Raw genomic sequence first — 27,580 nt, forward strand, 5'->3', positions numbered from 1 at the left:
ATGGTGGTTGGCGTAACATGGTGAAACTCCTTCATGATGCACAAAGGTTAAGAAAACACTTAGCTGTTTCACAAAATAAAATATATTGCGACCGGTTTCGATACAGCGTATCATCATCTGGCAATTACAAGTATCAGTACACAATTTATACCCTTGAAGGCGTTAGAGGGGTGGTAGAGTGGAGGTGGAGAAAGGGGGGAACTAGTATGTTGTGAATAAAGTAACTAATGAACAGAATTATTTTATAACTGTAAGAACATTTTTGGTTGATGTAATCTCAGCCTTTTTTAAGACACCTTACATATTCGCTTGGCGATAGACACGAGCGTAGTGAGGGTCCCCTAAACTCGAGGCCCTCGGCGATTGCCGATCAGGCCAGACCGCCCCTGGGTCTATTTTCTTATGTGTTAATTTTTTAGATTTTAAATCGTAAAAATTTTCGCGGTCCATAATTTCCAGCGATCTTCATTTGGGCACACTCGTATAGTGTGCCCAAAGCTTCTATCATAAGTCGAAGTTTTTCACCTTTTTCTCTCTCCATCGAGTTTCGATCCAAACTCGATTTTTAAACTTCGATCTTCCGCATTTCGTTTGATCTCAGCAGCACCACTACCGACCTATGGTAATGTTATGCGTCCCACGTTAAAGACTTTTTCTCTAAGGCCGGTATAATTGGAAAAGCGCGCCATCGATAATCAAGAAAGCATCTCAATCAGTTGAACTATTTTAAAAAGTTTAGTGAAGCCGAATGGTTCCGAGCAGTGATCTCCAAACTTTAATGTGAGCATTTTTTAATTTTAAATTACCTATAATTCAAGCATGTATTCTGGGTAGTTTTTCTAATACTCAAAATGGGTATTTTTTCTGTTTTTCGAATGAACAATGAACATGTTTTTGTACAAACCTTCGGAAATGGTAGCGAAAACGAGAAAAGAAACCTTCACTAAAAGAAACCTCGATTTCTTTCGATTAATCGGTAGTTTGGTTCAAATTTTGATTTTTGAAGTAAATTCGAGCTTTTAATTTTAATTAAACATCGATTGCTCGAAAAGTCGATTTCGACCGACATGTTGCCATCTCTAAACCTGTGTCAGAGTTTAAAATACGTACCAACAGTACCGTTTTTGCTGCTGGATACTTCCTCGGGCTAATGAAAACTTCCTAAGCAAATAATATTAATTTTTTGAACGATGATTAAGGTGGTGCAATGCTTTAGTGATAATATTGAACATTGACGCACAATTTAAATTGTTATTACTCCTAGGAAGTCATCAGCAGCATCAGCAAAACTGTTGGTACATATTTTAAACTGTGACGCTGGTGTACCCCAAAGAAGGTCGCAGAAACTTTAACATTGAAATCAAAGAGTCTGCAATATTAAATTTCAGTTGGTAGCAAGAGATATCTATTATACTATAAACATATGATAAAAAATCACTTCCGTCTGACTAATTCATTCAAATGTTTGGAATGAACGAGAGGAGATACGAAAAAAGTCATAGAATTGACCCCCTCCAAAATTGTCTGAAACTATGAGTGGTGTCATGGAAAAATTAGCAGTTCCGTAACGCACTTTCCTCAGCTTTTTTACAAGTTAAATGTCACTCTCAGCGTTTTTTATTGCAATTAATTATTTACATTTTATTACAAACAATTTTGTTTTCGTTATAAATGTATATGTTAGAAATTTTGAGGTACCAAAATTGGTGAAAGTGTTATGTCTTATGATATGTCTTAAGCAGTGCCACAACGCCGCGGCGTTCCGGGACCAAGACACCATTTGCTTGCTTGAATTTCGCGATTTTCTGAAAATTTGATTGGGGAAACTTACGAACTTTATCTAACTTTGAGCATTTATACCATAGTAGATTGTTATCCCCCTCTTTGTATTAAATTAACTTTAACTTGAACCAATCTGTTCAATACCAATTTGTAAATTTTCAGCCACCGGGTCGAAAAAAAACCTCTGATTTTTTTCATCACGGATCTTCTCAGGAAAAGTTTAAAGTTTTCTTTTAGCATATTCTATCCCAAAACCTTACTCCACCATGCCTATAATACCTATGCTTCATCCTCGCCATAAAGAATCTGTCGATACTATACGACTTAAGCATGAAGTAGGCTTCAAGATCGGAAAAATTTGTCATGCCACGTGTTACGCGAATTAATTTTTTTTACTAATCTAAGTGTGTTGAGATATTATCTTTCAGTTTAAATATTGACGCATTTTTAAAAATCTCATGCTTTGAGAAACACAAGATTCGATGATGCTAAGTAGGTCCGCCAGCAGGCTTCTTGTGGCCTGGGGTAGAGTTTGGGAGTGAGGCCCCCCTAACCCGAAGAGAAATATCCCCCTAAACTCTGTGGGCCGGGGCAGACTGCCCCATATGATGCCCCATTGCACTCCCGCCCCCCTTGGACGGCCGTGATGCTCACCATGTAGTCAGTATAATACTATTCTGTAACTACTTCCAGTTATTAATTATAGTTATGTTCAAAAATTAATAAACTTTTTCTGGATTAAAAAAAATCCCATTGCAACGGCGAAAAGAGCCGGCACACCAGCGAACACGAGTAGCAAAAATAACCGGCGAACCTTAACCGGTAGGATGGATATCTCCTCCTTGGGTTGGAAGATACTCATTAGCCAATCAGAGACTAATGCCCTAGGTTATTGCAATCAAATACCAGATAAGGACGAACACCAATACCTCCCGACCTGAAGACGCTGACAGCAGAGTCAGCAACATCATTGCTTGTATAACTAACCTACGCGGATGAATGCCTGCATTAATGCCGATAAACTATAATTACACAGAAATGAGATAGAAACTATTTAACTTCACGTACAATTTTGATGTAATTGTAAGATTACCTTTGCCATTCTGGAGCGCAGTTGGATCAGGGGCGGATTCAGCATCAAATTGGGGGGGTCATGACCTGGGTCCAAGGAGTATAGAATCCCCCGCGGGAGATAAAGGCGTTCTTCAAGACAATTTTTTTTAAATAACCATTTTCTACAATTTTGGAGGCTAAAATTTCATTTCTATTCCTAAAAGCAGATAAAATAGTACACTTTTCGATATTTTAGAACTATACCAATGAGGAAGAAATAACCAGCCAACTTTAAGTTTAAAATAATCATATATATTATAACAGAAAGGTCTTTTTCTCTCATTCCGTATATGCTCCGTTAATACGGCACCTATAGTGATAAATGAAATATCATGTTAAACGTTGAATCGCCCGCTTCTGACGATAATCTAAAGTTTCACTAATTACCCATTAATTTGACCTAAAAGTTTCTCGAAGCTCGAGGTATATCGACTTCACATATATTTTTAATTCTAAACTTGAAATAAATGTTTTAAAACCCGTTAAATCCATAACTAAACCAAAGAAACGTAACATAAGCAGGCAAGAGTGATAAAAAATAAAATATAAGAAGTATGATCTTCCGACTTCAGAGAACTGGATTGTATTTGCCAGAACCCGTTTTTTTTCGCATGAACAGTGTATGTAGAATTTTCCCAGAGTTCGCCATTACCGTGATATTTGTGTTTGTGTTAAAGAAACTCATTACCAAAATGTAAAAGACGACAACATAATAGGGTGGTTTCCTATTATTTTTTTATTGCCTAAATCGAAAGATTATTACTCCTGGAGTACGTATTTCGCGCTTTTAGATTTTTAAATGACGATATCTATTTTTCGCGATTAAATGAAAAGTGAAAAATTTCAAGCGCGCAAAAACGCGACGCGTAAGTAGGAAAGTCCGTGCGACGCATTTCTGGTTCCCCCTCTCTCCTTGTGAAGTGACCTTGATCGAGGCTCTGAGCGCTGATAGGACGCAGGATGCTAGCGGATAGCTGAGTACCTTGCTGAATGGTAGCGCTTGGCTTAAAAAAGGTTTATTAATACCTTATCAAACGAAGAAAACTTTCCGACCTTAGCCAGTTTTAATAGGTGATTATTAAGACATGTTTCCCTGAGCTCTGTGCCTCATGAATGCATTGGTAACCTCAGACGATGTATAACTCCTATCCTCTCGTGTAGAAACTAGGTCCCTGTGACGTCACGCGGAGAGGAATCGCATGGGCGCCAATCTGGCCTTTTTCAAATGAGGATAAAATTTTACCCTTGCCATTCGTCTAAACCGGTATTTCAAAAACCAAATAATTTGTGTATTATGAATACACTAATGGTGGGTAACGAATCGCAATCAATGACTTTCGTTTTCTTTGATGAAGGAAACTACCCTATTACTTAAATTGCCTTCAAAGAAGTTTTGTAAATTGCGTGCCATTATTCAGTAAAAGACGTCATGACTGTTCTCACTGATACCGAGTTCTCTTGACAGCATTGTATTCTCATGTTTTATATATTTTTGCAAGAAAACAGGGCAGTTTATAATACACCTCCCTCTCTTTTTAAAACCTAATTACACCGTTTCCTTAACATACTTATTCCCTGATAGCGTGAAAGTGCGAAATTTTCGCACGGGTTACCTAATTATAAAAATATTGATGTTTCATGCAACAGAAAATATGAAAATAGTTAATTCATTGGAAAAGGTTTACAGTTATGATAAGAAAAATTTCTGATAACATTTTGGAGGGGCCCATGACTCTTCTGACCCCATCTCTTAATTCGCCACTGACAAGGAGACATCGCCAAAGTGATGTTTGGTATCTACATGCGGATGTTATTAACTTAAACTATATAGGTAAGGTAGAAAAAGTGTCACGGCTTTCTTCCACATAGGCCCGGGTTCGAGAGATATTTGCATGTAAAGATTTCGCGCAACATGACTTGAGTAAGCGCTCGCCTACAACTGCGGCCGTGGCGGTGTGAGGGCGATAGTAACCTATTCTGTAGTTGGTATCCCGGGTTCGAGTCCCAGTCTCGGCAATATTTTTCTCTCTTATAATGTTTGAAATCACTGTTACATTTTATCCCCATTCGTTTTATTTAGTTACTTGAGCGCTTACTCAAGGGATGTCATGCTGCGCCAAATCTTTACGTGTGAATATCTCTCGAACCCGGGCCTATGTGTAAGAAAGCCGTGACACTTTTTCTATCTTGCCTATATAGTTCTAGAAAATAACATCCGCATCCAGATCCCGAACATCACCTTGGCGATGTCTTCTTGTGAGTTGGGTCCTCATCCCACTGAGTGCTTCTCTCATCCATAATACCAGCATATAGGGTAGCAATGCCATTTCATAGAGAGAAATACTGTGAGGCCCACTTAGCCATTCACATTATTATATACTTTAAAAGTAAATTCCAAGCGTGGACGATAGGACCAATAATTTTCTTTCATACCGCTGAACAATAAAAGTTCAATTCTAATCTTTTCAAACAATTTATTTGTCAAACTCAATACAAAATAGACCTCCCGCTACTTCAATACAAATTTAGCATTAAATGCTACATATTTATTCAGAAAACTGTCTTTGGCATGGAAATAATGGGGAAATATTTGGTTAATATAAGAGGATGACGCTTGTACTGACCTTTGAAGGTGAAAAAAGCCAAAGTTTCATGCCAAACAGGCATCGTCAATCGATGACTTTTTGATAATTGACATTCATTTCCCAGTTCTCAAAAAAATTATCTCATAAAGATTCTTAAAAACAATACCCTCATAGAGGAAAAGCGTCAACGAGGGAATTTACAGCCATACATTAATTATTTCCCCATTCTATCAATTTACATATGTCATTTTAGCTCTAATTCTATTCTAAGAATGTAACAGTGTATCACGAGCCTTTTTCGGCATAAATTGTACTGAGCCAGTGGATGACTGAGCAACCAGGACATTGTACAGTAATACAATTAAATAAGTTATGCTTTATTTAGCTCTTTGGTTTTAACGGTCACCAGTCTTTTATCCATCAACAATGGAAGACCAGGAATGGACCGTTATCACTGGAAGTGCGAACAACATCCTTGCAATAATTGTAATTCACTTCTCTGGAAAATTGGCAATTCAGTCTTGAATTAATTTGGAGTGAAATAGAATACCAACGGAGGACCCAAACATGAAGATGAAGAATCAGGTAGCAGCAGTTACTCTCCGTTGTTTTTGCGAATGGATTCGCAGTCACTTCACTCGCTCCGTTTACGAAAGGAAAACTCATTGACGTAGTGAGATACTTATTAAAGTCCATGATTCTTTTAACAATTCACTTAAACATCTTGGAGAAATCAACACTTCTAATACTGAAATTTTGGTGATTGCTCTCATGACCCTTTGTCAGAATACTGATTTGCTTAGCCACTCACATCTCCTCAATCGGCTGACTAATGGTCTTCAAGACTGTCATGGTATACCTAATACTACTAATACTTCTTACGTAAGGTCCTACAATCATGAGATGTAGCAACACACGAGACAGTTCATTATGCTATTCGTAGATCGGAAAAACTGGGAGCGGAGATTAATAATTTAACTTTCAGTGGAAATGGACGATGGTATTTGAAACACATTGGTGATATCATCTCTGGCCTTTTTCGAATCACATGAGGAAATCCACTGGAATTATAGGCCAGACGGAGATGAAACATTTCTTTCCGTCACGCAGGGACACGCGATCAATTTCAGTGTAACGGCAAGAGATTCGAGCTTACATTTACAGGCACCAAATTGTATTAATCTCTTTCCGTTTTAGCTGGCTAGGGAATTCGTATTCACACTTACTGAGATCAGTGGCGTTCGAAAGGGAATACAGGGGTTAAACGCTGCAACAGCTTAGATTAATCAGTGAAATAGATAAAAAGCCGCCCTGTTTGATGTGAGCCTTTTTTAAAAATCACCCCTGAGGCGAGCGATTGCAACACTGAAAAAGCAAATAACTAAATAATATACCTTGACGAGCTATCTTGGTTATTAGCATCATAACCCTTTCTGCTGCCCATAGTAGGATTAGCTGCCGGTACGCCGGACATTCACAAGATTTGAACTTCATTTCTCTTTACTTGTAAATGGGTGATGTTTGGCAAATATTATTATTATTTCTTCCTGTTACAGCCCTTATTTGGCTTCACCGGCGAGCTTAGTCATTAGAAGACTAAGCAACAGACTATAAATAAATTATTTGATACTCAAGAAAATAGAAAACCATGCCAGGAATCAGATCTTGGACAATCAATTACAGATGAGATTAGAGTATGATGCTGTTAGAGAAGGTCGTATCCGTTCTGTTTATGTTGTATTTCAATGCCAGAAAATAAGTCTCGTTTCGATAGATATCGGTTAGAGAAAGTAGGGGAGCGTCTTAGATAAATTGGAGTAGAATAAAAATCTGGAAATCAGCCACAAATTTAACACAACCCTGGCGAGATGAGCAGATACATAATAAGTGAAGACTAAATCCGCAATCTTGAAAAGCTGCAGGTTGTGTTTTATCGGCACTCGATCACGCTACTGCATGGCGCAATCCTCTTCATTGTCCGTCTGAAGCATTATGTCTTCTACCAAAGGGACCGCACCGATCGAGAAGGCAACGCAATCTTCATCTTCTTCTGGGATCACTTCCAGCGGTCTCACAGCTCTCGGGTGGTACGGCTTGCGCACCCGCTGCCTGCCGTTGGTTATTCGCCTCCCCTCGGCGGACGGGGTGGCATCCATTTCGAGTTTCCTCGTCTCCTTAGCGGCCCGCTTCTTGGATCGGCCGGCGGTTGCGTTGGCCCGACCACACCAATTGTGAATGCGCTGGCACCGATCTTCATCCTTCGGGGCCAAAGCACAGCAGAGAAGGCAATCGACGAATCTTTTCATCGCCGGCATACTGAGGTATTTGATCACCTGAAATGAAGAAGAAAAGAACTATGTAATACCACAGCAAAGAATGAGGGCTCAGGGGAGCCATGGGAGGATACAACGCACCTGGGCCGGGACCCAGAAATCGTGCTGATTCGCCCGATCACCCGGGGAGGGGGTTGGAAGGGAAGGAACAAGGAAAGAGGCGCCGCACAGTGGTCCCAAATCGAAAAAAGCTGGCCAAAATTAATAACGTCGTAATTTTAGCTAAAACAGCAACAAAAGTGGGTGTCTCTTACTGATTTTGATCGTTTGAATCTGATTTTGGCATTATTTTTACGATGTCTCTTCATTTTAGCTTTTTTTGAGCTGTTATTATTTAAACAATTTTTAGAAAATCTCGATATAGATGTCATTGCGATTGGCGATAACTTGGTGTTCGTGGAGAGCTTAAAATAGTATAATTTTAAGGTAGAAGATGCATAAATTGTTGTTAAAACCCATTATAGAATTTACACATGAAATTGGTGAGATTCGAACCCGCGACCATCAGCATAGTCGGTGAGGTACCAAAATCGGAAAAAATACGCACACTCACTCATTTTTGGCTTCCATGTATTTGATAAGTCGGCGCGCCGCCGCGATAAGGAGCTCGTCGACGCCTCTGGGGTAGGGAAAGGGTTGGAAGGGATCTACATCTACATAATACCCCGCGAGCCGCCTAAAAGGCGTGTGGCAGGGGGTTTTAGGACACCAGCCGTTTACAGCTATAAAAAAAGAAGTGCTCTAACGAGGTTGGGACTAGCGTTTATTAAAGTCCTTTATGGTTCGGGGGAAAAACGAATTCCCATATCTATCCGTTCGGCAAAACATCTCTTAATTTATCGCTTCTATCGGACCTGGAGATATAGTGTGGCTCTAATAATATGTTCTCTGTGTCTCTCTTAAAAAAATGGGATGGGATGGGGTAAAACACCTTACCGCTATAGAAGCGGAAAGAGCCCACTGGATAGCGAAACCAGGCATCAGCCATTAATGTGCCAACGATTTTGGAGGATTTTCTTTTTAAAGAGAAAAATAAATCGATCAAATCGTTGGATATACTATCACAGCAGTTGCAGAGGTGGAGTAAAGTATGGAAGTGATTGTTTTTTCGCGTTGCTGACGCTGGTAAACTTTGAAATTTGATCAAACAAGAGGCGACCAGCCATGGTACTGATAATAGAGACCAAATAAGAATTTGTGTCCAGAGCGTAAGTGGCAGGGTTGATTTTTTGATTGTTCGATTGTGATATAATTTATATGAGGCACTTACATGGGCAGATTGTGGTCGTTGTTTTGGAGAGGGCGGTTCATTACACAGGGGTCAGAACGCAGAAGAAGAAACTAAATAATGTCAGTTGAGTAAATGTCTACGATTTGGCAGGGGGTAATCAACTACCAGCATGTACCATGCAAGAGGATTCCCACATGCACACCACACGGACAGAAAAGTTACGTACAATAAAAATTTCTAATCATACTAACAAATACTTCAACATCCCTGCAAAGGCAAAAATTGTCAACTATGTTTTTATGAAGGCAATCGGCCTAGGAAGCTAGAACATGCCAATGACTCCTCTCAGTGACTATGTGTCGGACAACGAGGCCTGAAAAGCGTAAGGAAGTCGATTTTAGATAGACGTCAATTATTTCCAAGTATTATTTGTGAATATAGTCTGAGGTTTCAGGCGAGATGGAGTGGAAACGTGACATAATGAAAATGAAAAAGCAGGAGCAATTTCCACAATTTTACATTTATTAATACTGAAGTATATACCACCTGATGATGCTGAAAAGCGAAACCGGTAGTATTAATAAATGTAAAATTGTGGAAATTGCTCCTGCTTTTTCATTTTATTATTTGTGAAGCTGGTGAAATACAAAAACCATTGAAGAGCCAACTTTAAGATTACCACCTTTTCGATAGGGTAGTTTCCTTCATCAAAGAAAACGAAAGGCATTGATTGCGATTCGTTACCCACCATTAGTGTATTCATAATATAAAAATTATTTGGTTTTAAAAATCCCAGTTTAGACGAATGTTAATGGTCAATTTTATCCTCATTTGAAAAAGGCCAGATTGGCGGCCATGCAATGCCACTCCACGTGACGTCACAGGGATCCAGATGCTATACCTACGAGTAGTCAGGAGTTTTACGTCGTCTGAGATTACCAATGCATGCATGATGCACAGAGCTCAGGGAAGCATTGCTTAATAATCACCTTTTAAAACTGCCTATGTCGGAAAGTTTCCTTCGTTTGAAAGGGCATTAATAATCCTTATTTAAGTCAAGCGCTACCTGCTAGCAGGGCACTCTGCTACCTGCCAGCCGCCTGCATCGTAGCTGCGCTCATATTAACCTCACACCGAGGTGGCCTCACACGGCGGCAGCCGGAACCAGAATGACGTCATACGAGTTTTTCTCAGCAATCATACTTAGCCGTCGCGCGCTTGAAAATTTTCACTTTTCATGTAATCGCGAAAAATAGTTATCGTCATTTAAAAATCTAAAAGCGTGAAATACGTACTCCAAGAGTGATGATCTTTCGATTTAGGCAATAAAAACAGGAAACAACCCTATTGTTCCAGAAATAACGGTGGGGAGGAGAGAAACCCCTATGGTAATAGGGTAATTATAATAATTTTTTCGAAAACTAATGCTTGTTAATTCAATAGTATTATTTCACTTTTCATTTAACTTTCTACTGGGTGCTACATTGCCATTTCTATGTATACTACCAATCGCAACGAGTTCGGAAGTACTTCATATTGATTTGCTACGGATTTCGTTCTCCGACAAATAAACCCTTCCCTAGTTAAATCATTTTTGTGACTAGTTATCCTTTTCACGAAAACGGAACTGCATCTATTGTAAGACAATACTGTCCGACGCTAAGCTTTTTAACAAAGGTTTGAGACGGTGTAAACTCCTAGCTATCGACCAATGGTAAAAATCATCATCAGCTACGAAACTTGTCGTCTTCCCCCAATCAGTGACATTACAACTTATCCATTTTGATGGTTATCTAAAGTTGATTTGTTTTATTATTTTCAGTGGCCTTTTGCATGTTGTCAATCATCATCTTCAACCGAAATTCGTTGCCCTTACGGCAAAATCGTGAGATTTTTTTCTCAAATATCTACAAGAAGACATCCGAAGATTTCCATGCATGGAAATAGTAGATAGTAAATTTCTCAGCTCATAACTGTATTACTTGAGAAACGGTGTGTAATTATTCACATCAGTTAAATGTATTTATAATGAGAATACCATCTAAAGTGTGTGATTAATAGTAAAATGCTTACGCATGCGTGAAATTAACCGCAATATCATGAACAACAGAATTTTGACCCCGTTTGAGATGTTTCGGTACCATCCTCCTCTCTTCAGTCCGTGTATGACCATGAGAAGCAGCCAACAATGTGAGAAGCTACCGCCTGTGGGATAGCAATTGACATTTGCTTTTCTACAGCGTCATTTTTAGCTCTGCAATGGTAATTTTCAGGAGCTTTGATCCTATCTTCATATGCATAACCTGCCGTTTCCTATTTTAGAGATGGAGTTTATCATTTGTGGCCAAAGCTGTTCAAGTCTTCTTTATCTATATCATACCCTGCGAGCCACCTTTAGGGTGTATGGCAGGGGGTGATCAATCAAAAGCTTGCAGCATGCAACAGGATTCCCGCATGCCCACCACACGGTCATAAAAATGTTACGTATGTTAACAAATTGTACTTCCACATTCATGCGAAGGCGAAACTTGCCAGCTACTTATGAAGGGAATCTGCCTATGAAGCTAGAGCATGAAAAATATGCTTTTAGAAACACTAGGAAAATTAAGAAACAGACATGAAGTTAGTAAGCTACAGTACCGGTTAGCGAACCTATTTGTAAGTCCTAAAGCTGCCGTTATAGTCTCTTATCGATTCCGGAAACAAATTATAAATCTATCTTCTAACAGTTCAGAAGTTGCATTAATGCCGACGATTCGTTAACCTAGTCTCCCTCCATCTTGAGGATGGAGAGCGACTACGCTTCTGAAGCCTCAGTTGAGATTTGCCAAGGGCAGCGGCACAGCACCGGTCGTTATTACGTCGCAATCTCAGTTTTGAGGGACTAGCCCCAGAATCAAACTTTGTGGCTTACTTTTTAATGCACACCGACCAATTCTTCGTTAAAGGGGACGACTGGCAATATAGTAAATATCTCATGAAAATTTCAGATAAGGACAATCTTCTCTCCTCATGTGCAGATAAAACATCTCCTAAAAGCCGTTAAGGATAGAACTCCACCAGAGGCGGATTTAGAGGGGAATGGGAGTACAGACGCTTAAAAAATAGAAAAGATTTTCAATACGGTTATTATTACGTTCGTTTTGTTTTGCGTATTACGGAGCCTCAATAATTTAATTTCATATTAATAACATTCATATTAAAATAAAGGAAATATTTCGTACAATAATTATTGTATATTGGTTTTAATCTCAAATATGAGATGACCGTTTGCCTGTCAGGCCCTTGTGCCCCCCCAGAAAAAATTCTAGATCCGCCCTTGAACTCCACTTCAAGTCGAAGGGGTCTGCCGCATTCCTTGTCAAATCTGTGGGAAGAACTACTTCGGCGAAATAGGCAGATCAGTGAAAATACGTCTAGAGCAACACCTTAGAGCAATTCAAATGGGGCAGTCAACTAAGTTCCCGGTTGCCGAACACGCAGAGCTGGGCCACGTAGTCACCCTTAAAGAAACAAGAATTGTCACCAAAGCAGTGTCGGATACATAAGGGGGCGCGCGTCCCCCTTTGCGGGGCCGACCGCATTGTCGAACATTGCAGAACGATAATGGTAACCTTTTTTATATTATAATATGTCTAGTATATGTGTGCACTCATTTTAAATAAAACTTTCCGAAAATTTGGATGTGACTTGATTATTTTTAACCACGATAAAAGTAAAGGTAGCTAGCTCAAGTTATCTTTTGCGCCCTCACCCCCTTGAGATTTTTCTACATCCGCCACTGCACCGAAGTGAAAGGTTTTAACTAGGGGACTGCATAGAGGAGACGAAATTCTGTCCCATCGTAGACTGATTTCTGTTGCCACTTCGGTCGCATTTTAATCGGTTTTCAAAAATGTCCGCGGCGCTGTGATGAGTGCATTGCGAACCAATTTTTGTTTCGATGTTTTGCAGTATATTGTTTTTATTGGCCTACATTAGAAGAAAAGTGAAAGAATGGTTAATGAGTGAAACTGTACACCTGTAATTTCCTTAATTTAATCGGAAATGTACAAATTATATCAAATGCTCATATTTTTGTTTCAAAACTCCCAAAACTTTTTGTACCATGTTATTGTTTTTTTTTTGTATATGAAGTTGTAACTTGTGATGTAATATAAATGCTATGCTTTCAATGTTGCCACTACGTAGGATTATTGGAACCTTCTGACAAGCCATATGGCCTAGAAGGACCAAGTTTGTATATGTTAATAAAGGCAATCTATATATTTAAAAAATTGCGAGGAACAACATCGGAACGTTATAGATTTGATGGATCACATCATCGTGTATATAAATTTCGATGAACATCCCTTAATATACCTTATTTCCCCGTGAAACTCGGATCACTTTGTCCGTCAGCGACGCGAGTGGCGACTTTTGTGATTTCAGTTAAATCCGCGGTGGGTGACATCACATTTAGAAGCCGACTTGAGGATCCTCTTTTTTTAATATTCGTGGATTTTAAACAGAGACATGTCAGAGAAACCACTGATATAACTAAGGAAGAGAAGAACAATTCTAACAGGGAGATCGGCCTTAAAATAAGCCGTACCTGGCGACCCGTAATTCGGATATACACCGAACAACTGACTCCTCCCAACTACCGTCCCCATACCTTCACCCCTTACACAGATATCTATGAATAAAAGTTGCTTCTTTACCAGATACCCTTAAAAAAGCGACGTGTATTGGCCGGGAAACGTTGGGGCTACCAAAAAATGACCCGGCGACATAGCCCATAAAGTTTTCAACTAATTTACACCGCCCAATTTGAACAATCCCCTGCACTAGCTACCCTCTAAAGATTTTTTAAAGTTTTCCCGAACACGCTTTAGGGAGTTGCTACGCCTCTCTCTACCGTGTCCAACCGACTGACGTGACGTGACAAATGATGACGGCGTATAGCAATCGAAGCCAACAATAAAATTAATAGTAGCGGGCATAACTTTGTGGAAATCCTTCATCGTAGGAATAGATGTACAATAAAATAAATACAATCTTCAGTGTGTAACTGTCGGCTACTTTTTTAGGAATCGAATCTGACATTGGGCCTAGCCGCAGGCCTGGTTTACTCCATTACGTTTAACTTCCGGCATTCATTTATTATTATTAACTTCAGATAAGTAAATAAATGTCTGTAAAAGGGAATTAGTGTTTAGATCAATTCATACCCCATTCTGTATCCACGAAATTTGGTGATCGCTCCCAAAATTTATGGAAGCGAAGCTGTGAATATAAAGTTAAAATATGGAAAACTGTGCATATAAAATTAAAGTACAATGGAATTTTGTAAATAATATTGTATCTTCTTATTTATAAAATACATGACGTTTTCTTGAAAAGAGAATTGGCTGTCATTGGGTGATATTTCTCTTTTGCGGTCAGAATTTGCGTTATAGCATGCCGAGAAACGGAAAAATAGATAAAATTACATCTATCCATTTTTTCTCAAAGTAGGCAATAAAATGTACTGTCTCCCAATGAATGCTTACATCCAGTACTTCATCCGAGTGTAGTGAAAAATCTAACGTAAGTACACTAAAGGGCAAGGAAAGGTGGTATCCGAAGAGTGAGTCTTCCATCAAGGTAGGGTTCCTCGTAAACTATTGTTGTATTACATCTACATACTACCCTGCAAGCCGCCTTAGTAGGCGTGTGGCAAGTAGCAACACGTGCCGCATTTTGATCAGGAGCCAGCAAACGGGGGATGAATTTCGCTGCGATTCGTCTCATAGGGGATCGGGTTGGTCTGGTGGATAGTGTGTTGGCTTCACACCCGGCGGGCTCGGATTCAAATCCCGGTAGTGGCAGAGAATTTTCAGAGACTGCCCGATCCCTGCTTGAATGTTGTGTGGAGGACATTTCAAGCGCAACACTCCGTCCGTCGGATGGGACGTTAAGCCGTGGTCCCCTTGGCGCCTTTCGTTAAGAGTGGGCTTATGCCGACGCCGGGTTTCTCTCCACCCTTCCTTCCATACCCTTCCCTCATGGCGCAAATGACCTCAGCTGTCGGTCGCCTCCTCCAAATACCATACCGATTCGTCTCATTTCCTAATCTTCAGCTTAAATTCGCTGCAATGAACTCAAAGAAGGATTAGATTGTTCAGCGAGTTCGTAAATAGTACGCCTCTTATCCTCGTGCAAATGGGCACGATTTTTTTCTCAACACTTTCATCAGTTCTGAACCTGGAAGGCCGTCCCGGGCGTTGAATGTCTTCTATCGACACATTGACGCGTTTGAATTTCGAAGACTACTCGTGCACTTCAATTCTTTTTAAGGCGTGTTCTTTCCAGCTGTACATAAAATATTAACCGTGTCCGACTAAATTTTACCGAGCAGAGAACAAATTTTCGACGCTGCACGCTGTTCTCGAATATCAGCCAATTCAAAAATCGGAGAAATTAAAAAAAACTCTTCGAATTGAAACGGTCACAGGGTCACCAGTCTTATACAAAGAGGAAACACTCTACCGAAATTACGCCTAGAATTTATTAAAGTCCTTCGTGGGGGAAAAACGAATTCCCATACCTATCCGTTCGGCAAAATATCTCTCTTAATTTATCGTTTCTATCGGAACTGGAAATGTTGTGGGGTTCTAATATGATGTTCTCTGTGTCGCTCTTAACGATATCCATTCTCAACTGCTCAAGCAATTTAAGCCTAGCGCGTAGCCTCCGAGACTCGAGCAGCTCCCAACCCAATTCGCGCCAATTCTACACGCCCTTGTCAGTTTTTGACAAATCGCGTAGATTTTCATTGTATTCTATTAAGTTCACGGATTTCCCCAGATCCCACATGGTCGCTGCATATTCAAGGTGTGGCCGCACGAGCGCGAAATAGCACTTCTATTTTACTTTCTCGTCCGAAAATCTTCCCACAATACGCTTGACGAATCATAGCTTCTTCAGGGCACTGCCACAAATATTTCTTATGCGTGATCCCCACGTACGGATGCCATCGAACATCAACCGCCGCGTTATCTGCAGGATGCGTGGTCCTTCGAGAACTGAAATGTATTTCAAGCTCCCACTTATCTAAGTGCATATCCAGCTCACGCAAATGATGGGGCTAATTTGACGTCATTTGGCCGTCCGATGGATGTGAGCTCTGTTGAGAGTTGAGAGGGGGGGGGGGAAGCCATGGTTTTTGAAGTTGTAACATTTAAGCATCGAAAATGTGAATAACACCAACATTTCAAGAAAACTATATAGGCGCTTTATAATTTTAAAAAATGATTTGGTTGTAAAAAATCATTTTAGCTACAAGACTTATACTAGCGTAATTTTTCGTGGGTTTGAAGAAAGTTTGTTGAAAACATTCGTTGCAATACAGTTCTGATTTTTCTTAATGACTTTTGCGATTTTTACTTCCGGGGGGGGTCAGCTGCCCCCCCCCTGCTCCTCGCTGGGTACGCCCATGCTAGGCACAAAGGAGAATGACGTCCCGATCTACTAGTTACGTAAGGTGTTTTTGGCGATTTTTGGAATCCCCTTTCCCCTTTAGTGAGATATGGCTCGACCCCCTCCCTCTAATCTCGCGTGAGATTGTCCACAATGCATATTTTCGGCGTAAACACGTTAATTTATGCTTAATTGCGTTGGATAAAAAAACAATTTGTTTAATTATTTTTATTTAAGATTAGCTAAGAATAGTATTTAAGATTACAAAGATCGCAGTCTAGAATCACATTTTACAATGTTTCTTGCAGAAAAAAGTTACGTGATACTTGCCAGGACCCCCTTTCTCCCCCCCGTGAGATTGGGTCAGAATCGGCTTGAACCCCCTAAACGCCTCATGTAATTAATAGATGCCCTCTGAACTGGCTAAAGCACTCCGGTAGTCGGGGGATCCGGGTTCGAATACTGGTCAGGGAGAATGATTTTTCTCTGTGGAATTTTTGCATTTGTGCATTGCGTGTAAATCTATTTAGTTATGACCGAGGCTAAAAATATTCGATGGTATTAGATTGAAAACGTAAAGTTTATAAATACATTTGCATGTTCATTAGTGGCTCTGGTTCAGTGTTTCAACTCGAAGGTGGATTTGGATATGTGAGGCTAGAACCCATACCAGATAGCCACTTGCGTTCGACGGCAACACATTCAGGGAAAGCGGGTTCAGTTCCCTTCCCTACTAAAATAGTAGGCTAATGGTTGTAGTTTCTTCTAGTAGGCCACCTCACACAGCGACGATTTTCGGTGAGAATGTCTGGTTTAACGGCCATTCTGGGAGTAGCCAAGCGCTGCTGCAGACTAGTTCGCTCTTTTAGACTACTTCACTTACAATGCTCTTTATTTGGAGCTAAAACGTAACAATAAGAAAGATGACATTCACGCAAGGGGGTTCCTAGCGTGACTCAATCTCGGTTTACTGAATTCAAAGCCGATATTCAATATTTCACCCAAGAGTTTACGCTGTCATAACTACGAGTCATACTTCAGAACTATGGAAAAGGAATCAGCCAAAGGATGGAAATTAAAAACCATTCTCAAGACGCTTGGGCTTTTTGACTTACAGGCGATGGCTGCCTGTACAATAATCTGTGTGAGCCACGGCTAGCGGCGGGGATAAACCGCGGTAAATCCTCGCCTACCATACCGAAGGTCGCGGGTTCAAGTCCCACCTGGATAGGTTGCTCATTCCAGGACATGAGAGTGTGTGTGATCGTCTGTTGTGGATTGTTTAGAAACTCCCGATGTAAAGGCCTCATTGTGCTGTTTTCGAGGGTGATTGAGGTAAATAAATAATCCAAGAAATAGATGTGTCCTTGTCTGAATCTAAATGAGTATATTTTTAAAAGAAATTATCGAATTAATGGTTGGGAAAATAATAAAATCAGCATACCAACAAAATTATTAATTGGTTAAACGTAAATCCAAATAACGTGATGACACTTACTGCTTAATCAACCCTCTGAGTATGTGCGTGATTTGCCTTTGCATGAAGTTTGTGCTTAAACGCATGTGAAATGATTCTCATTGTTTTGTGTAAAAATACCATACTGTATCGCTAATATGGTAGCCACTCACTTAAGCCTGCTTGTAGCCCTTAATTTCAACCAGTCTGCAATATATGTTTGCTATGATAATCAACTTTAAAAAATAGTAATGAGCACTCACCACAGCTATCTGCCGAATCATTCCAAGGGATGACAAGGCGAGAAACCGGTAGAACCTTGTATATTCGTGATTTCTGTGAGGAGGGTCTTCTCATGCCTGAATATCAAATACGGCAATTGCAGTTGTGAATAAAACGTCTCCTTCCTTCGAATGTAAGTTTAGAATTAGAGGTGGGTATGACAAGTACAAGGGAATGTCGTTCACCTTGAGACCACGAAAAGCGATGCGGAGATAATACGTCCTTATAGACCACGAAAATGTAAACGCGGTTCGCGCACTATTATGTCGAAGGCACCATTTTATTTCTTTATTGCGTTTTTGCGTTACTTGGGACGTAAATACAATCGGAAGTTAATCTGAAGCTGAGACTAACTCAAGCCTCATATCTTCACAAATCATACGCTTTCGGAAGACTAGATAATTTTCAAATATTTCCAAAATGTCCGTACTCGGTTGACTTTGGACGTAGGGGCATATTTTATCAGGCACCACATGTTCCGCAAAGGCAACATATATGATATATGTAGTACTTTAGGCATTTCGGAATCACCATCTAGGACAGATAGTCTGATAAAATTACATTTATTATGAAGGCTTTAATCCTATGTGACTACAGTGAGATAAATTTTCACCAACCAAAAGCATTACGATAAATAATGCGATAGGAAACAAAAAAGTTGGCTTTGATCTCCATTTTGGCTTAACCTAAGGCCGGAAGGTGGGTGGAGGTAAAACTACTCATCTATAGGGTGGTTTCCTATTATTTTTTATTGCCTATTTCGAAAGATTATTACTCCTGGAGTACGTATTTCACGCTTTTAGATTTTTAAATGACGATATCTATTTTTAGCAATTAAATGAAAAGTGAAAATTTCCAAGCGCGCGAAAACGCGACGGCTAAGTATGAATGCTGGGAAAACGCCGTGTGACGTAATTCTGGTTCCCGTTGTCGGCGTGTGAGGTGAACTTGGGGCGAGGCTTTGAGCGCTCATACGATGCAGGCTGCTTGCATGTAGCAGAGTACCCTGCTAGCTGGTAGCGCTTGGCTCAAATAACGATTATTAATACCCTATCAAACGAAGGAAACTTTCCGACCTTAGGCAGTTTAAATAGGTGATTACGAAGACATGTTTCCCTGAGCTCTGTGTCTCATGCATGCATTGGTAATCTCAGGCGATGTAAAACTCCTATCTACTCGTATAGAAACTAAGGTTCATGTGACGTCACGCGGAGTGGAATCGTAAGGGCACCAATCTGGCCTTTTTCAAATGAGATTAAAATTGACCGTCGCCATTCGTCTGAATTGGGATTTCTATTATCTGTTCATTTTATCTCTGCGGGTGAGCTGGTGTGGCTTAACAGAGTTGGGGCGAGAGGAGGGAAAGTTTAACTACACGTGACTTTCCCTCTGCCAATCAGCAGGCAGTAGGCGTGGTCTAGCACTTCGGAACGTCAGTCGCTCTCAGACCTCCGTCGTGTCAACTTCGTGAATCTGCTAGCAGTGTTGCCAAATCTCGCGCGTCCTCTTGGTGCTCTTCGATTCTTCCATTTAAATCCAACTTATAACTTACTGTTCCTTATTCTTCCACTTCAATCCTTTTCCATCTCCTTTCCAGAAAATTTTTATTCATCTTTTGTATTCCCATCAGCACCGACTCCCTCCCTCCACCTATTCCCTCTCAGTACTTTTCCGATCCCTTTCTTACCAAACCCCTACGCCTATGTATGCCTTTCACCAGCGGTCTCGCATTTAGCGGACAATATCCTGGCTTCTGAGATGGGATTATCCTCAATACATTGTATGCATTGTTTCGCCGCCGGGCCCAAAATATCTGTAGCCACGTGTGAGTCACACCTTTTCAGTGAGACACAAGGGCGGCTATGTACATTTGGCAACGTTAAGGTCGCTCCTGCTCTCTCTCTCTCGGTACTACCCCTTCCCCTTCAGCGAGGCCCCTCCCACTTCAGCGAGGCCCTCCGAGAGTGTCCGGGATCTCACGAAAGTTGACCCGCAGAGATAAAATGAACAGATAATAATACCAAATAATTTGTATATTATGAATACATTATTGTTGGGTAACGAATCGCAATCAATGCCTTTCGTTTTCTTTGAAGTAAACTACCCTATTGGGATACGTATATGCAAACAGTGGCGCTGACTCTATGGGGCCATATGGGGCCCGAGCCCCCTCAAAAATTCGTTAGGGGGGGTGAGGAAAAATGTATCGGGCTTGTCGATTTTTCCGGAGTGTCCAGTGTTCGAGAGTCGATTTTTCAGGGTTCTAATGTTGATCATATAACTCTTCTAAAGTCCTTTAAAAACTTTAAAACTCACTATTTATAAAATTTGCAGGGGCAAGACCACTGGTATGGGTCCCCCCCAATATTTTTTATTAACCGGCACCCCTGTATGGAAGGGCTTGGGAGGGGAAAACCATGTGAATTTTGTGTGCTTATTAGTTGATAGTGATTTTTTAAGTAACTATAATTTTCATTAACGCCATGACGTGTAAGATGAAATGTTTTTGAAAATGGGGAAATTAATGCCTTGACAGAATCATCTTTTTGCACATTTTCATTATTTATTAAATGTGTTATGTATTTAAATTACTGAAAATCTTGGGGTTTTGATATTAAACCTAAAAATCCAGTGTTCAAACCAGTCTCATTCCCATAGTAGTAAGTCACGAATAAAATAACTAAGGTGCTTATATTAATTACCAAGGCAATAAAATAAACTCATGTCCGCGAGGGAATTACAGGTCTAGATAGCAATGACAGGATTAGAAACAAAATTAGACGCCACTGCAGAAGCTAAGCTTCGTTGCGTCGACTTTAAAAGGCAAAACATTTTGTTTCGGATATGAAAGACTCGTTCTCCGAATTCGTAACGGATGAAGAGCACTGAAGTGTTTTTGAAATATCTGCTGAAAAACTTGAGGTGAGCTATAGATTCAAGGACAATTTTATTGGCGAAATTGAGCGTAATAGGGTGGTTTCCTATTATTTTTTTATTGCCTAAATCGAAAGATTATTACTCCTGGAGTACGTATTTCACGCTTTTAGATTTTTAAATGACGATATCTATTTTTCGCGATTAAATGAAAAGTGAAAATTTTCAAGCGCGCGAAAACGCGACGCTTAAGTATGAATGTCGGGAAGTCTCTCCGCGTGACGTATTTCTGGTTCCCCCTCCCGCCCTGCGAGGTGACCTTGAGGCGAGGCTTAGCTCTGATACGACGCAGGCTGCTAGCGGCTAGCCTAGTACCCTGCTGGCTGGTAGCGCTTGGCTTAAATAAGGATTATTAATAACTTATCAAACGAGGAAAACTTTCCGACCTTAGCCAGTTTTAATAAGTGATTGTTAAGACATGTTTCCCTGAGCTCTGCGCCTCATGCATGCAATGGTAACCTCAGACGACGTATAACTCCTATCTCCTCGTATAGAAACTAGGTCCCTGTGACGTCACGCGGAGTGGCATCGCATGGGCGCCAATCTGGCCCTTTTCAAATTAGGATAAAAATGGACCATTGCCATTCGTCTAACCCGGTATTTATAAAACAAAATAATTTGTATATTATGAATACACTAATGGTGGGTAACGAATCGCAATCAATGCCTTTCGTTTTCTTTGATGAAGGAAACCACCCTATTGCTAAAGAGAGCTAATTGGTAGAGCTACTAAAACGGTAACACAGGAGAAATATGAATCCCTGTAATTTCTATTAACTATCTATGTCTACTTCTAAATGTTATTACTATGTCAAAAATGCAGGGTAGTGAAATTGCCTAGCTTAATGTTCCTAACCATGGAAGCCATTATGATCAGCTCTGAGGAAAATGTCAGAAAAATTACGACACAAAAATTCGAAATTACTTTTCTTAAACGCCGTGGAATTTCATGGAAACGTGATGATACATTGCCTTCTTAACAATGTCTATTCAATCGCTGATTATGTCTTTATCTTAATGGATAAATAGACAATGTCAATAACCATAATACCAGCTTATTTACTTCATGATTACTGCATTTCGAACTGAGTGACGTAGGTATGCTTACATGTATCTAGTGAGACAATGTGAAACATGATAATTCAATGGCAAAGAATAATTAACGCATTCGCAAAATAAAAAAATCTACAAATTCATTGGTTGAGACGCAAAGAGATACTGCTTGCGTGAGCTTATCGCATGCCAGGCTATCAGGGAATCGTTTTCAGTAGCTAACTATCGGAAGGTTTATTTGTCCAAAACTAGAAAATTGAACTTCCTTTATTTGCAAGGGGGACAAACATTTACATTAGACATCGAGGAAGTGTTTGAATAATACAGACCGATATCTTAAATATCTGCTTTAAGGCATTTCAAGAGCTACGCGGAATGTTTTCACCTTCCGATATGAAAATAATCGCTTCCGGTGTAAAAGATATACTTCTCTGAATCTTCCTTCGCGCAATACGAAAACAAAGAGAGGTGGAAATGCCGTTCTGCAGGATGTTGTTCAATTTCAAGTCGGCCTCCAAGTAGTTGCTCTCAGTGACGTGGTAAGTAAGCCGTTGGACAGAGATGTTTACAATGTATGGTGTACATACTAAGCGACCGCGTAGGGCTTCAAAATTCCCAAAGAGTGATGTTTCTTGAGCAAAAACTGGACCAACAGTGGTCTCGATTGAATTAAGAATAAATTTATTGTTCACGGTAAGTCTTTTTGCGAATGAGCTTGTTGTTTCCCCGTTACATTATCACTTATTTCTCCTTTCGTTTCAAATTTCCTCGAAGTTCCATAAGTAGTAAGGCTGGAAACAAAATCAATCAATCCAGTGCAGTAGAATTTCTGAAATAACTACATCAATGCCACGAGCTAGTACCTATGAATAATTAGAAGCAGAAGTTGTTTGAAGACGCTAGTGCAAATAAAAACGATTTAATTACTATGCTGCGCGTTACCAAGTTATCGTTTCCGTTTCCGTTATCCTACCGTTATCTGTTTCCCGATAACGGTAGGTACGTGATTTTTAAACACCAATGTCAATTTTTTGTGATGGTTACTAGGTTCCGAACCTAATTCGTGAAAAAGCTATGTAGTGCTCTCGAAGTCAATTTTTTACAAATAGCGCATTTTCCTTAGTATTTCATTCAGCTTGCGGGCTGAATAATTTTTCGCTGGATCCCATGGCACCTCTCCTTATTCGTTTGAGGACCTACCACAGCACGATTGAAAAAAATTAGCTTCTCTTATACCTTGCCACAATTATATCGATATATTATTATTAGGATGGGCTTGAAGTTATCGTATCTCCCAAATATTACACTTCATCTGACGCCTTAATGTTAGCTCCGCTAATGGGCGTGCCTAGTGAGGGGCAGGAGGGGGCAGCTGCACCCCCCTAGAAGCAAAAATCGCAAATGTCTCTATGGAAAATAATATTTTTTCAAGCAAATAATTTTAAAGACTAATAAAGAGCCGTTACAATTTCCTTAAAATGTTAGTTTCATTCACCTTTTCCATGCTTAAATCTTACCTATAACTTGAACAATCATGGCTTGCCCCCCTCACCCCCCAGTTTTGATCCTTGGTACGCCCTTGGCTCCACTAGGTAGATGCTTTGCGCAAGAAATGTACTGCCACATGTTTGCTGAGATTTAATTCAAGCCGCTTCACTTGGTTTCACGTATTAACATTGTTTAGGCTCGATGACAGCAGACCCGCCGTCGCCGATGTGACGCGACGCGTACCGGATACTGGCGATGCAACATTTCGGCGCCACGGCTGTACAAACGTTTACTCTCGCAAGTATCCTCCATCTTGTGCTCGATGTCTGCGCGGAACAGCATGGGTTCGACTCTCACTCAATACAGTTTGGATAGGCAAAGGTAAATCCTGTACTAAAACTGTTTATTGACGCATTGCTATCCCACATCCACCATCCCCCTGGACAACCATCAATTTAACACGAAGCTCTGAGGGAACGCGATGAAAGGTGTCATCCGAATAACGCCCCTGACCTTCCAAAAGAAGTCTAAAAGTTTTGCTTAGCTCGTAGGAATTTATGTGTTGATTGTAAATTTTTATGAGGGCCCTTTCTTCTCGTAGCGCAATCGAGGCACAGGCTACCCGGAACAGAGTTACACTCAAATTCACTTTCAAACAACGTATCTTTTCATAACGATAAAAATATCACTACAATTTTGATGGGTGCTCACTTGTCTCTAGCTTGGCGAGTAAATATCGCATATATTCAGTGTTATAGTTTCATTCTGCAGGCCACCATCCACCACAAGAAAATATCCTCACCAAGATATTATGTTCCGATGGTCATTATGCTACTAATTCACGTAATTTTACAGATCCGGACTCCACTGGAAAACACTCGAGTGCTGGCAAAGCTCACATGGACTTAAACCCAAAATTGATCGGCAGACAGCCCGATGTTTAGTCTTCTAAGTCTAAAACACTCATGAAAACAGCTTGCGTTTGTTAAAACAAAGCCAATGCACCCAAGACTGGCAACCTATTGTACCGGTTACTTTCTGCACGCGACTTTCCAGTTGAGTTGCACAGAATTTTCTGATTCCTGATGCACGCTTGCGGAAGTGTGTCTCAGGGATCAGAATGTATTATTGATAATAATCAGCAACCAACTATTCATTAATCGAAGCTTTCGGGGCTCATGAGGACAATTCGATATACGGGTATATTCCGACATGTAACAGGAGATCCGGCCCGACGCTTCGTGACTCGCTGCTGGTAGGTTATTCTTGGGGATATGAATCGTTGACACGCAGATATCGTATCCCATGAATAAGTGAACAGTAGTGGGTCACGTTGACACGTTGCGCCGAATCTCCTGCTGCATTACGCGGCGTACACCAGTGATACACATGTGTAATTAGTTACCAACTTCCGAAACATTTTCCATCAGATGCCTTCGTAAGTTATTGCAAAAGTGACTTGTACAAAACGTTGCCAGTTTAACTTGCAAGGATACATACCTGTTAGTAGAGCGAACCGGCGTATTCGGGGGTAGCGCGTCCGCCCAGCTTCCGTCGGCTTCCTCGACTGCAGGAGCAGTGGCTTCGCGGCACGGTAGGGGAAGCGGGAGGAGGCGGGTCACGCCATAGGTGCCGGTGTGGCGGCGGGGGTTGGCGATTGGTCGAGGATCGCTGCAACAACCGGGGAACTCTTATCGGCGCCCGTGGACACTCACAGCTTGCAATTTTGCGTCCACCCAAGCTGGCAGACATACTTGTCGTTTGTTTCACATTACTTACGCCAACAACTGACGCCTGTGGACAACAATACAATCATTATTGTTTGACAAAATGAAACAACCATGGCTTCGATGTGAAAATTTTCTAGCCAGCCGCCAACGGAAGAGGAATTCACAGGAATCGCCAAGATTGACACGATATATTAATATCTAAACCAAAGAAGCACAAAAACTTTATTCTCCAAACGATGATAAGCTAAATGTTTATTTGTAGTGCATTTGATACGGTTTTTGGAAAACGCATGTTTTACTTATTTTTCATTATTATTTTCTTCTCTTTTGTGGTGAATCGTTTAATCTATTAAATCAGAGCCGTTAAAGAAATTTCTGCCCAAAAAATTAGAACTATCGCCATTTATTGAGAAAATTGAAAACTATTTACCACATGAAAATTTAGTTAATTAATTAGAGTTAAAATGGAATAAAATTTCATGTCTGATCACTGAATATTGTGTTGTCATCAGAAGCAAGTAGGAGTGCAAAATTTCAAGCCGACACGACAATGGAAATGGGTGAAAATTAAGCACAAGGTTCCATCGATGAAACGGACAAACAGACGAAGCAAGTAAAGAATTGGCTTTGGTATATTAGGATACAGGTTAAGAAAATGGTGTAAAAAAAATAAAAAAAATTATAAAATACGCTTTTCCAAAAACAGTATGGAATGAAGTAAAAAGTAAAAAATATGGGCGCCGATGCAACATTGCGGCATGCAACATTGCAACATTGATATCTAAATGTAATCAGCACTCGTGCTTTATTCTCCGAGTGACGAAAAGCTTATTTTTTTACTTTCCAGTGCATTTTATAATTTATTTGAAAAAAGTGTGTTTTTTCATCTTTCTCTTATTGACTACTTTTGTCTTGCCTTTGATTCCTCGTTCGGGGATATTTCACGGTTTTCATTAAATAACATTGAATTACGTAGAGAATGAATGCCAACCGTTCTATTTATTTAAATGTGATTTGTGGAAAAAAGCTGATTCAATGAGACTACGAATTCTTTTACTGTTCAATCATGTTGAATCGGAATCAATGAAAACAATGCCTCGTATCCGTAGGTCGGGTATGAGACAAGCACATATTGCGCGGAAGCGTGTGACTCAGCGGGTAAGCGCGTGGCTCACTGATAATTTGAGCTTCGACGACATTTTTGCGGCCAAATATGTTGTTTGTTGAAGCATACTTAGAAATTCATTAATATAGTCACTTTTATTTCGACATCAGCTTCCGATATCTGAATTACAGAGTTTCCAATGAAAATTACACTACTATCGGCGAGGAAATAACTTCTAACGCATAACCGAATCGGTTATAAAATAATCATAAAATTTGAAAATGAATCATACGATTTTTCTCTGAAGAAACCGTTAGAATTTTTATAATTTTGGTATACCTAGTACATTAAAACATGCCAGTGAAAGTACTTGGCAGATTCATCACCGAACAGGTACATATTATTTTCATTGATTGTGGTTGGACTTCCCTGGTACTTTATTTTCGGGTTCACATTTCAAGCAATAATTAAGTAGCGCACTTGAAAGGTATAGTTGCAATTGACGACTTGGGAAAGTTACCGCAGTTGATACTTATTGTTGCCTGGTATTAAGGACATGAACCGGTAGACTGCGGTTGGTTTAGTACTTCGAAATAACCCCTTTGTATTAGACCTTGGAGGAATTTGCTCTCGAAAGACAATCAAGACGGGAATAGCATAAGACGATCGTGAGGGATATATTTCCAGGTTTCCCTTATCATGTTCACTGCATACGAAAGATAGCTAATTTGAAATGGTTGCGATAATTGCTAAGTGAAAAGGCACGACATAAATGACTATACCATTGTTGTAGTGCTTTTTCATTAGGTATTGTATGATTTTCTTGAACTGAACTCACTTCACCATATTCGATAACCAAGTGTGTGACAAGGCTAAATTTTTCAATTTTTGACCCCCGAAATAGCATTTGTGCGCGGGTCAGGGGTTCACCTAAAGGTCTCAAAAATTTCAGGCCTTATATTTGATCGGCCTCACAACTTTTTTTCATTGGGCCAGATGGATTTGAAAAAAAATCGATTTTTCCGATCCGTCTTAATGGACAGAC

At 40.2% G+C, this 27,580-nt stretch overlaps 1 long non-coding RNA gene across 1 annotated transcript; it reads right to left on the bottom strand.

Annotated features, from left to right (window-relative positions):
• Positions 1 to 5,354: 5,354 nt before the first annotated feature.
• Positions 5,355 to 25,268, bottom strand: LOC124171320. Its single transcript, XR_006867676.1, has 2 exons — positions 25,201 to 25,268; positions 5,355 to 7,813 (listed from the first exon to the last, which is right to left on the bottom strand). It is a non-coding gene; the product is annotated as an uncharacterized LOC124171320 (long non-coding RNA).
• Between the last annotated feature and the right edge of the window lie 2,312 nt (positions 25,269 to 27,580).

The sequence above is a fragment of the Ischnura elegans genome, chromosome X (assembly GCF_921293095.1).
Source record: "Ischnura elegans chromosome X, ioIscEleg1.1, whole genome shotgun sequence".
NCBI lineage: Eukaryota > Metazoa > Arthropoda > Insecta > Odonata > Coenagrionidae > Ischnura > Ischnura elegans.